The 11,968-nt window shown below is 38.4% G+C and overlaps 1 protein-coding gene across 3 annotated transcripts in view; it reads left to right on the top strand.

The window, feature by feature from the left end:
* The first annotated feature begins 692 nt into the window (after positions 1-692).
* Positions 693-11,968, top strand: part of Rxfp1 (relaxin family peptide receptor 1) — an 88,414-nt gene continuing 77,138 nt past the window's right edge. For all 3 annotated transcript variants that reach the window (XM_076864661.2, XM_076864660.2, XM_077110186.1), the window contains exon 1: positions 693-822. The gene's annotated coding sequence lies outside the window, so the exon portion shown is untranslated. The remainder of the gene's footprint in view (positions 823-11,968) is intronic.

Below are 11,968 nucleotides of genomic sequence, written 5' to 3'. Positions count from 1 at the left end.
TTTATAACCACTTCAACCACCAGCACTTCCCAGCCCCATAGGTGATTTCATTTTCTTCCTTCCAAACTCAGTTTAAATGGCACGATTTCACAGAGAACCCCTGCTAAGCCCCAGTACAGAGTTTCCATTCTAGAGCCTGTTATTATTCTTTTTGCTCCTCTCACAGTGTGTAATTATTTGTTGAATTGCTCAGTGTGTCTTCCCAATAGACAGCAACCTCCACAAGGGCAGGAACCCTCTTTCACTCAGTGCTATATGCCCAAAATCTTGCATGGGGCCTCATGCTTAGGAACATCATGACCCTATGGCATGTGCTTTCCTATTGTCCTCTATGTCTTCTTCCTCTGCCATCAGAACAGCCCTTATTCTGAGCCCATAAGAATATAGTAAATTCATGCTTTTTAGAATTATTGGAGAGAGGACTTCCCAAGTGAGAAACAGCATGAACAGAGACACAAAGGAGCAAATTCTAGAATCTTCTAGAGACATGGAAAAGAGCATCATACTGAAGTTTAGGTCCTTGGGAAAATAGTGGGCACTGGAATAGAAAGGTAAAGCTGCCACGTGGAAGATTGTACAAGCCGGGATGAGAAAACCATATGTTTAGAAAATACCAGCGGGATGCATGTTTTGCAATGCCGTTGTGATAACCTCTCCAAATGTTATGTCTTCTCTTCATCACAGTCACTCATGGGAGTGGACAAGAAGTCCAGTGCTCCCTTGGCCATTTTCCCTGTGGGAACATCACAAAGTGCTTGCCTCAGTTTCTCCACTGCAATGGCGTGGACGACTGTGGGAATCAGGCCGACGAGGACGACTGTGGTGAGTGAAGCCCCCAGAGTCATAGCAAGAAAAGAGGCTCAAAGAACTGACAGTGACATTGCTGAGACTGCTCTCAACAGAAAAAGAAGTAGAAAAGGAAACATTCCATTGAAATACTAAACATAGGTTGCTGGAGGGATCTTATATTTATTTCCTTAGTTTTAAATATCCTTTCTTTTATGCATCACAGTATCGTGGTCAATATTTCAGGAAAGCATTGTTTGTGCAGAGTGTTGTAACCATGAACACGCCTGGTTCATGTCTTAGAGTCGTCACGGTGTAGAAATTAAGACTGTTCTCTGGAACCAGGCTGCCCAGAACCTGGGTACCTCAAGAATCAATCACATAAATACAGGAACAATTCTTAACCTCTCTGTGCATTAGTTTTCTTGTTTTATAAAATAGATCAATGATTGTACCACACTCTGATAATTTGGGGAGATTAAGTGTAAAGGATTAGAGAATGCCAGACACGTGGTAGATGCTTTGTAAGTGTTAGGTACTGTTCCTCTTTCTTACCGTTAGCAGTAGTGTTAGGGAGAAAAGTGACACCTCCTAATAAAGAAGAAGAAAATATGTAAATGCAAGTTGCCTATTACCAAGAATGACCTTACTTATGACTTTTTTATAAGGCCAGTAAGTAGGGCTTACAGACAATAGAATACCTGAGAAAATAGCTTTTAGTTAGGATTTTGTTCACATACCCACAATATTAGAAACACAAATTTTAAAAAGAACTTGAATTTCCTGGAGATGGCACACTAGAGGGAAAAAAATAAGCTTTTGGTCAATAATGTAAAATAATAAGATTTCTATTCATGGAGAAATATGGTACTATCTTTGGAGGACAAAAACGTGCATAACAATGTTAATATTTGAAATGCTGCACAAATAATATTCCTGAAGAATTCTTGCTATTAACACCCCCATCCCCCCAACACACACACACACACACACACACACACACACACACACAAGTGTAGCAGGCAGGCTTTTATAGGCATACCTCAGAGGAATTACATTTTGGTTAAAACAAAATAGGATGGAGACCAGGCTTGAAATTCCCCAACCACAGGTCACCTAAGCAAAATTTAACTCCTATAAATAACACTTGTAACTAAAGCAAATTTAGTTATTTCTTGTGAATGCTTCTGATAAGCACAAAGGAAACATAAATTATCTCCCTAAATTCTTTCATAAAGAATTCACTTTTAACCAATCCCCTGCCATATGGAATCCCCACTGTAGTACTCCATAATTGTAAAGGCTTGACAACTTTATCTTTGTTTGATAAGCCACTCTATATGCCTCTGAGCTTGGGTCTAAGTCCCCCCATAGTAAATTATACTTTCTCTTATTGTATGACAATAAACCTTGACTTGTTTTGCTATTGTTATTTGTAAAGCTGGGGATGCATCCAGAGCCTTGAGTGTGACAGGCAAGTGCTCAACCATCGAGCTACATTCCTGATCCCAAACTTTTACATTTTTCTAACTCAATTAATTGTATTTTCAGCATTCTCCTTTTGGTACACTGTCTCGAGGTGGTGGTGGTAACTCTATAGTAATTACCGTCTCTAAACTGGTGAGCTAAAGTTACAATTACCTTTGATTTGGAAGGTTATAAAATTACTTTTAAAATAAAACAGCATATTGCTAAAATAACTGAAGAGTACATCTTTAAAAGAAACTAGGTTCAAACAGCATTTTGTACACTGCCTTCCACTTCCCTCTCAACCTGCTGGTGATTGAGACAATGTCCTAGACAGAACCACAGTGAGTTTTGCATCAGTTTAAATGGCCACAGGTAGCTGGAAAAGGAGTTTGGTAGCTGCTCTAAGTTCACCACCCAAAGTAGGTTCTCTATTGGGAAAAAAAAAAAAGTTGGGGAACTCTGGCTTCAATGTGAAGTTTAAAGGAACCAAGTAACAAGAGTAGCAATCCCTACCTTAATAATCATTCAAGTCATAAAAGTTTCTCCGGAGTCCCCAATCAGGGATTCAGAGGGAGGGGATAGGGCATTTGGGTTCAAAGAACGGGCTCAGGGGTTGGAGATCTGGACTTAACATTCTGGCTATGAAGGAAAATAAAAATGATTCTTTTCTTTTCTCTGTTAAGAGAATATTAAGACTATCTGGGTTGCTAGGAGGACTCAATGAGATATTCTATTTAAGATGTTTACCAGGATGCAGGTGTTATGGACTGAATGCTTATATCCCCCCAAAATTAGTATGTTGAAATCCTATACCCTAATGTGTAGTGGCAGCCATCTGGAAATAGAAAGCAATTTTACTCTGCTCGAAACCTCAAAGATGGCCAGTTGGCATGTTGCTTCTATCTGTGCTGAGAAAGCTGGAACTTTTCAGGGAGGGTGGCAGACTTCATCACCATCTTTAGAGTCCAGGTGATAAAAATTATGAGGTGGAGTTATTTTTGTTTGCCTCTCATTGATTCAATTTCCTGTGCCAGCTGTGTAGTTTGTGGTTGGGTTTTTTTTAATTTTTTTATTTTATAGTATCTGGATGAATTGTGTTCCCAAGGCTGTTCATTTTAAGTCAGCCTTATTTAAATTCTGTTTAATGCTATTTATTTTTTTATTAATGAGTATTTTTTATTTGTTCTAATTAGTAACACATGACAGCAGAATGCATTTTGATTCATTGTACACAAAGGGAGTACAACTTTTCATTTTTCTGGTTGTTCACAATGTAGAGTCACATCATTTGTGCAATCATACATATACCTAGAGCAATGATATCCTTCTCATTCCACCATCTTTCCTACCCGAATACCCCCCTCCCATTTGCCCAATCCAAAGTTCCTCCATTCTTCCCATGTCCCCTCCCCCCCATTATGGATCAGCTGTTTAATGTTATTTAAATTAAGTCAGAAAACTGGTTCTTGCAGAATATGTAAACTTCATGCATATTAGAATAAGCAGTATTAGATACACTTACAAACATGTAAAATACAATATTTTAACACTTATAAAAAAACACAGTTAAAAATCACTTTCAAAATGATTTAGAACTAAACAGTATATTATCAAATAAAATGTCTATTTTTAATAGAAAGAGAAACTTTCCTTAATCAGACCTCTTGAGGTAAATCAACTCCAAAAACTTCTCCCTTACTATGTAAACCTTATCACCAACAATGATCATTAAAATGGAAAAATAGGTCAAAAAAAAAAACACCACCTGATTGCCCATATACTGACTATGGATGAACTACTTAGTTCGGAAAGAGCTGTTGCTTTTGAACTATCACAGGCATATTAAACAAGTACAATTATTTAAGTTTAAAGTCCCGGTTTCCTCAGAAAACCCATAAGTAGTTTCTCCATAACTGTAACTTTAATAAGCTTTAAAAATAAAATCTCAGTGTAAAAACCATTAAGACATTAAAACACTGAATACTTTTCCTGGACACAATGCAAGCAAAAGCAATAGATTTTAATTTTTTCAGTTGATTTCATAGAAATCCTTTCTTTCTAAAATGTTTGGCAATATAGAATTTATATACATATATAGATATACTTGTGTCAAAATTGACTGTACTCTTTTTATAACTTTGATTCTTATAGATAAATTTCAACCTACAAAAGTACAATGAGTTTTACTATTTAATACAAGTCTCATATAATTTCTGCATGTTTTTTGCTACATGTCACTGACCCATCTTTATTCAGAACTTTCACAGATGCAATCAGAGTAGAGGCCAAAACAAATTTTTAAGTCATCAGAACTATGTTCAGTATGACTATAACAAACTAAAAAAATTGAGATCTTTCATTTTTTCAGCTAGAACTCTCAGATACTTGGGAGAATATGTCTGGGAAAATACCTAGGGAACCTGATTACAAATATATGAGGGTTTTCATTTAGGAATTATCCATGTTCATTTCAAACTGAATGGTAACTCAGTAGGAAAAATGCAATATTAAATAGCATCAAATTTTGAGATGCAGGCTGGAGATGTAGTTCCGTGGTAGAGCAGTTGCCCATTCTCAGATGATATTGAATTAATTCACTACATATAGATTTTTATTTAAAAGGAGCCCTTTACATTTCCAGATTAGAACCTGCCAGACTTCCGTCCTCTGTGTTATAAATAGATGACTGAGCCAAGCTCCCCCTCGCAGTTGCAATAACCCAACTTCATCCCGGAGACAGCTTGACTTACTCCATGTGGAGACCCAAAATCGGATTCCTCTTCTCTGTAGACTTGTTCTTGGAACATCCCGCACCTCCTCTGCACTCTAGCAGCCTCATCAGTAGGAAAAGGATGAAGATATTTTTAGTCTTCATTAGCATTTCTATAAGCCATAGGGAAAATGGAAAACATATTCAAATACATTTTGGGTGGGGTAAGGTAGTGGGGCAGTATCTACCAAAAATCCATGCCCTACCTGGAATCTCAGAATGTGACCCTATTTGGAAGCAACATCTTTGCAGATTTATTGAAGGCAAGGATTGAGATCATTCCCAGCTCAGTGTGGGCCCTAAAGCCAATGAGAGTATCCTTGCAAGAGACAGAAGGGAAGGCAACCATGTGAAAGCAGAGGCAAAAGTTCGAGTTATGCTGTTACACCTGAGCAATGCCAGGAGCCACCAGAAGCTAAAAGAGGCAAGCAAAGATCCTCCTCTAGAGCTGAGAGAGAGTGTGACCCTGCCCATGCCTCAGTTTCAGACTTCAACCTCCAGAATTGTGAGGGAATAAATTTCTGTTATCTTAAACCACCAAGTTTGGGGTGATTTCCTATAATAGCCCAAGAAAACTGATATAGGTAGAACAGGAAATAGAGAAAGGTCAACACAAATCCTGGGCCAGATTAGAACAGTCTTGACAGTCTGGTTTTAGTCAGATACCACTTCTGATGAGCCATTCTTATGCATAATTGCATGTGGCATAAACTCCCTGGAGATGAGTTCTCTCTGCTGTTCACATATGGCTGTCCTAACAGTTCTCTCTGCTGTTCATATATAGCTGTCCTAAGCTTTTCAGCAGGTATTCTGTATTCTTCTATATAATAGCCAAATAAACATAGCCAAAAGGGAGATGTAGGAGGGGCTCAGAGGAACAAGTTTATCATACTCATAGATCCCAGAGATAAGAGGCAGGGTGTACCACAAAGGATACATGGGAAAGAAGACAGGAAGAGTCTCTATTGCAGTTTCCATGGGAAAGGCAAGGCAAAGTGAACAGGTTACAACTCAATAATTTTGGATGGCTCTAAACTATAGTCCTTTCTTGCCTGGTACCTGGCCCTGGGATGATAAAGGCAGAGGAATATGGCCTCCTGGGTGTACAGGTCAGATAAGGTCTGGCTCTGGACTAGTTAGTTTGCATATGAAAGGCATACTCCTAGCCAGGTTCTTTGTTCTCAGTAAGAATTGGCTGGCCCCTGGAGGGGGCCATCTCTCCCTAGCCAAAAGATGAAGATGTCAAAACATGATAATGCACAGAAAAGAATTTTAAATATATAATACACAAAGGCTTTCTCAAGTTCAACTTAATTAGCACTTACCTTATAAAGATGCCTCACTCCTCACAAATACATACAAAGTTGAAAGAACAAACATTACTAAGTACAAAGTCAACTTGGCTATCAAAGCAAAGACAACCCTTGGCTTACCAAACTTCTTTGGGAGGAATGAACATGATTATGCAAAAAGTTTTCTCTCCCAGCTCTGTGTTAGCTTTCTGTCACACCAATAAATGCCTGAGAAAATCAACTTATGAAGAGAAAAGGGTTATTTGGGTCCACCGTTTGGAAGGTTCCAGTCCTTGATTAGTGGGCCTGTGATCAAGGATTGTGGGAATGCGTGGTGGAGCAAAACCACTCACTGCATGACCAGAAAGCAAAAAAGAAGAAGAAAGAGAGAAAAGGGAACCAGTTTTCACAATCCCCTTCAAACCTTCAAAGGCATGTTCCCAAAGACTTAAAACCTTCCACTAGGCCCTATCTCAGAAAGGTTCCTCTCCCTCCCAATAGTACCACCCCAGGGGATCCAAGCCTTCAACACATGGATGTTTAAAAGACACTGGAGAGCCAAACTATATCCTTGTGTTTCTCCTTTACTAGCAAAAAATAAAGATTCTTTTTCCTTTTTCACACACACACACAAAAAAAGATCCAAACTATAGCAAGCTCCTTCCAAATTTTATCTGAAATGCTTTGCCTTTCCCCACTCCATTAGATGTCTATTATTAATACTGTATTTATTTGGCGATGCTGCTAAGCACAGGATAATTTACATTAGAAAAACCATCTTATGCTCTACCTTAGTCCAAACATGACTACTGTGACACCTCCGTGTGTGTGTGTGTGTGTGTGTGTGTGTGTGTATGTGTGTGTGTGTGTGTTGCTAAGGATTGAACCCAGGGCCTTTTACATGCAAGGCAAGCACTCTACCAACTGAGCTATATCCACAGCCCTGTGATATCTCCTTTTAACCTTCCTAGGAATATTTTTTTTGTTTAATAAGACTTCTAATAATAAAATTAATGGCATTTTTTTATTGTTTGTTGTGTTCCAGAGACAGTATTAATCCTTTAAATACATTCTTACATTTTATTCTCAATGTAAATTGGATGTTAAATTATATCCACTCTACAAATAGAAAAAAATGGAAGTACAGAGAGCTTACATAAATGTTCTGAAATCATGGCTTGGTCAGACTATATACCCAATTGTTCAGCTTATGTGTTAGTGTTCCATCACTATAAGAAATGCCTAGGATAATCAAGTATAAAAAGAAAAAGACTTTTTTTTTTGGCTCACAGTTAAGTTTCCAGTCTATGATCAGTTGATGCTGTTGCTCTTAGGCCTGGGGTGAGGAGCGTGGCAGGAGCATGAGGAGAAGCAAAACTGAGCACATCATGGTTGGAGAGCAATGAAAAAGAGAAAGAGATGGGGTCCCACAATCTCCTTCAAGGGTATGCCCCCACTGACCTAAAGACTTCCCAAGTAGTGCCATGGGCTGGGAATGAAACCTTTAATACATGGACCTTTGGGGACACTTACCCAAACCATAGCAGCTGTTTTTGTTTTGTTCTTTTGTGGTGAGGAAAGACAAGGGCCATGCTAATAATCATTATTATTTGGTACCGTCTTCAAATAAATCTCCTATTGATAAAATTTTAGTTCTATGGGGCCTCCCTCATAATTAAGCATCTATTTTCTTTTTAGAAAATAGTATTTGAGAAATTAGATGAACTTCCTAATTTAAAATAACAATTTTATTCTTATAGCACTTATTATATATAAGGTACTATTCTGGCTGCTTTGTATATTTTACATCATTCAATCCTCATGACAACCCATAAGAAAAGTATTATTTGGGGGAAAGTTGAAGCTCTGCACCACACATGACAGATATGACAGTCAGTTCACATTCTCATGTGAATAAAAATCTTTATTCATATGATCTTTATTTTTTTCTATGGCCAAAATTTACTTCTATTACAAACTTCAAGAGCCTGGGAGTGTAGCTCAGTGGAGAGCCCCTGTCTATTGCAAGTGTTCATCCTTCCAAGTGGTAAAAAATGTGAACCAAGTCAGTTAAAGGTCTTATTTATCTCCCTTCTCCTGGGATTGCTGCTGAGCACAGGACGTTGGGTGGGGCCAGCAGGGCAGAGAGTCTAGCTGACTGCCATCATGCAGTGTCACAGCATCCCCTGGGATGTGCATAAATCAATCTGGTCTGCTGCCATAAGTCATTGCTCTGTCATCTCCTGCCTACTGTAGACGTTATCACATCCCGCGCCTCTCCCGCCTACATCATTGGCATTCCAGGGCTCCTGGGAAGCATTCCGCTACTCCTGAGCCAGACTGAGCCCCTGGAGAACTTTCACAGTCACGTTCACTTCATCTGCCTCGGCCCTTATGGCCATTCGTACTCTGTTCCTCCTTTGTCAAGCCAGGCTGCGCAATGCCACACACGTGCACTACACCTCAGTTCCCAGAAACAGAAACCAGTGCAGGGAATGTGTAGTTTCCCCCAGATTCAACTCAGGTCGGGGAAGAAGGGGAAAAAGACTCTCCACTCTCCCTTTCTGGTCCAAGTATTTTGTCCAGTCTGTGAACAGCAAAGTTCAGCTCTTTCAATTTTACAAATTTATTATAGATCAAACTTTAGCATATGAAAGTCAAATATCAAAGAATTTGATTCCTTTGTTATCTGCAAATTTCTGTGTCATTGATTTCAGGCAAGGAAAATGGAAAATTCTAGCTGCTTAAGATAGGGAAAAGGGCAGAGAGTACAAGGAATGCAAGGGAAGAAAAACTTTGTTAATGCCTCAGTGTATTTCTCTGGCACCTAGCTTGGCATTTACTAATCTGTGAGAACTGGATAAGCAGTACTTATTTATGGGTGTGATGGCAATGATATCTATATTTTTTAAAATAGGATTAGAAGACTGTTTGAAGTATATTCAAGGACACTTTCAGTTTTTAATTGGTCCTGCATTTAAAATTCTGGAGCACTAAATATTCTATCATTTCCTAAATAAGCTTCTTATATAGCAATCAGAATGATAGCAGTTTGATATAGAAGTCATTTGTTCTCATTTCAAAAAAAATCCATTAAATTTGGTGGTTTGTCATTTAAAGCTAAAAAGTGACATGGGTCATAAATCTCTGCATTTTAAAAATTACTGGTTTTCTATTTACTATTCTCAAAGTAATGTAAGTAACTGAATCCTTGAATTCTTCCAAAATGGCAGGCCTGGTTTTAACTTCAAATATGTTTATCTAATAAAGCTTAGAGCTGGACATTTTGGTGGACACCTCTAGTCCCAGCTTTGAGAGGCTGAGGTGGGAGGATTGCTTAAGTCCAGGAATTTGAGGCCAGCCTGAGCAACATAGCAAGAATACAATTTTTAAAAAAGAGAGAGAGAGAGAGAGAGAGAGAAAACAACAATGCTTAATCATGTTTATGATGCTGATGTTACCTCCATGTAGATATATTTATATTACTTCCACACAGATTTTCCTATCAGAATATGTCCTACTAAATAGGACACAAAAGACAATTTTGAGCAGCCTCAATGTGCCTTAAAAGATGCCCAGGATAGTGTCACAGCCCTTAATTTCTTCAAAACATTGCCTCTAATGGTTGTAAGACCCCAGAAAGAGACAAATGTATTTTGTCCAGCAAACCACCATTGTTATTAAAATCCATGGAGAACCCCCATAACTCGTTTGGTGAATTGCTCCCCAACCCCCCACAACCAAGCTTCCTGCACCTTGCTCAAATTCATCTCTAATCTTGGGGATCATTAGTTTATGAGAAAAAGATATTCCACTGTGTTCCAGGAATGAGTGCTGAAAGTTGAGCAAATAAGGAATAAGGAATGATCCACTTTGCATAGATCCAAACTTTATATATTGGCTCACATTCATGAGCCCATAGTATGTATGCTTTGTAGTCTAGCAGATGTTTTCCCTCATTTTAATGAAAGAACAGACCGTTTAGCACACAATATCTCACACTCTCCTTTGTTCTGGCACCCCATCTAATGAAGAGGTAAGTCTCTCAATTTTCGATTATTCGAAATCCAGACCTGGGGGTGTAGCTCAGTGCTACACTGCTTGCCTAGTGTACACAACATCCTGGGTTTGATCCCCAGAACCTCTAAAGTTAAAAAAAAAAAAAAAACTGAAACATCATGAAATCTGGCATGACCCCGGAAGTATGCAGAGGACCACCTGCAGCTGTGCCACCTGGGGGACTTGGAAAAGACCGAGTCCTAAGCCCCACTCCCAGATATGCTGACCTAAGGAAAAGAAGTAAAGCCCAGAAATCTTCCCTTTTCTAAACAAATATCCAAGGTGAATATCATCAAGTTGTGAAATGATTCACTTCCTCAAAATATGTTTAAGGAAAAAGCTCCAATCATTCATTGATTGATTTTTTTAGTACCCTTTATTCAGTAAATATTAAGCTGAGGCAGCATGTAAAAACAGACTTTTCTTGATCTATTTTCCGACTTTTATTTACAGAATCATAATATCATTTTAAGTGAAAATTCTTTTTTTAATAGAAAGTGCTCTTTACATTATCCTGGCTTGCCTCAAGAAAAATCAGAGAATCAATTTTTAGCAAGACACTTACTAATGTATGAAAAAATCATTTTACTCATTGTCCCATGCATCCTTAAAATATCAAGGATATAGGATTTAAAATTTAGAAACACATATACCAAAAGCTGTTTTCTTAAAAATGCTAACTTTTCAACTTTGTGATTTTGGCAATGTTTCTCATGTTCTATATTCCTGCCTTCTGGTGGGAGGAAGTAAAGGGTAAGGAGAAGAAAATGCCTTGGGAAGGCAGAAGGAAGGTTCAAACAAATTACTAAAGTTTATTTGTTTGATTACATTGCTATTTTAAAAAAAATAAATCTCTCAATTACTTCTTTAAAAAGAAATTCTCCACAAAATATGTGCTCTGACCTGGGAAAGTATAAGCAGGTTTGTCCTGTTTCTTTCTGCTGATCAAAAATTCCCCAGTTCCATCCTGACATTTTCTCTCTCCCTCTCTCTGTCTCCCTAGGATTTCTTCCCCTATTCCCGTGTATGTGTGTGTGTGTGTGTGTGTGTGTGTGTGTGTGTAGGTACAATGAAATAGAAAAGGAAGAAAGGGAATAGGAACAAGAAAGACAAAGAAGAAAACAGAAACACTACACCATTTTGATTTGTTGGACTAAAACGTTGCAGCTAAGGCCACATACACTGTAGTCCTTTAAATAAGAAAAGAAAAATGGTGAGGAACAAAGGACCAGGAAAGGGCACCAAGCCTATGGTTTAAAGTTACTGCACTATAAGTGGTAAAAATGCAACAACTTGAAAAAGCTCATTTATAAAAACTAAGCTAAATATAGAACCTGCTAAAAAAGCAGAGTGGAAAAACTCAGCATCTTCTGGCAGCCATCAGTTTTATATGAGCAGTGACACACTGCCCACAATACAGCCCCACGATCTAGAATGCTGTCACCCCACCTGTTTCCCTCACTGTTTCTGAAGCATAGATGGGAGTGTCCGGAATATGAACATAAACATGAACACAAACAGGGTGACCTGCTCCTTTCAGAGTTACATGAACCCCTGGCAGCCTGTGAGGTCAAATCCTTCAGACCCATGC

The sequence above is a fragment of the Callospermophilus lateralis genome, chromosome 8 (genome assembly GCF_048772815.1).
Source record: "Callospermophilus lateralis isolate mCalLat2 chromosome 8, mCalLat2.hap1, whole genome shotgun sequence".
Taxonomy (NCBI): Eukaryota; Metazoa; Chordata; class Mammalia; order Rodentia; family Sciuridae; genus Callospermophilus; species Callospermophilus lateralis.
This window is presented reverse-complemented; position numbering and strand designations above follow the sequence as displayed.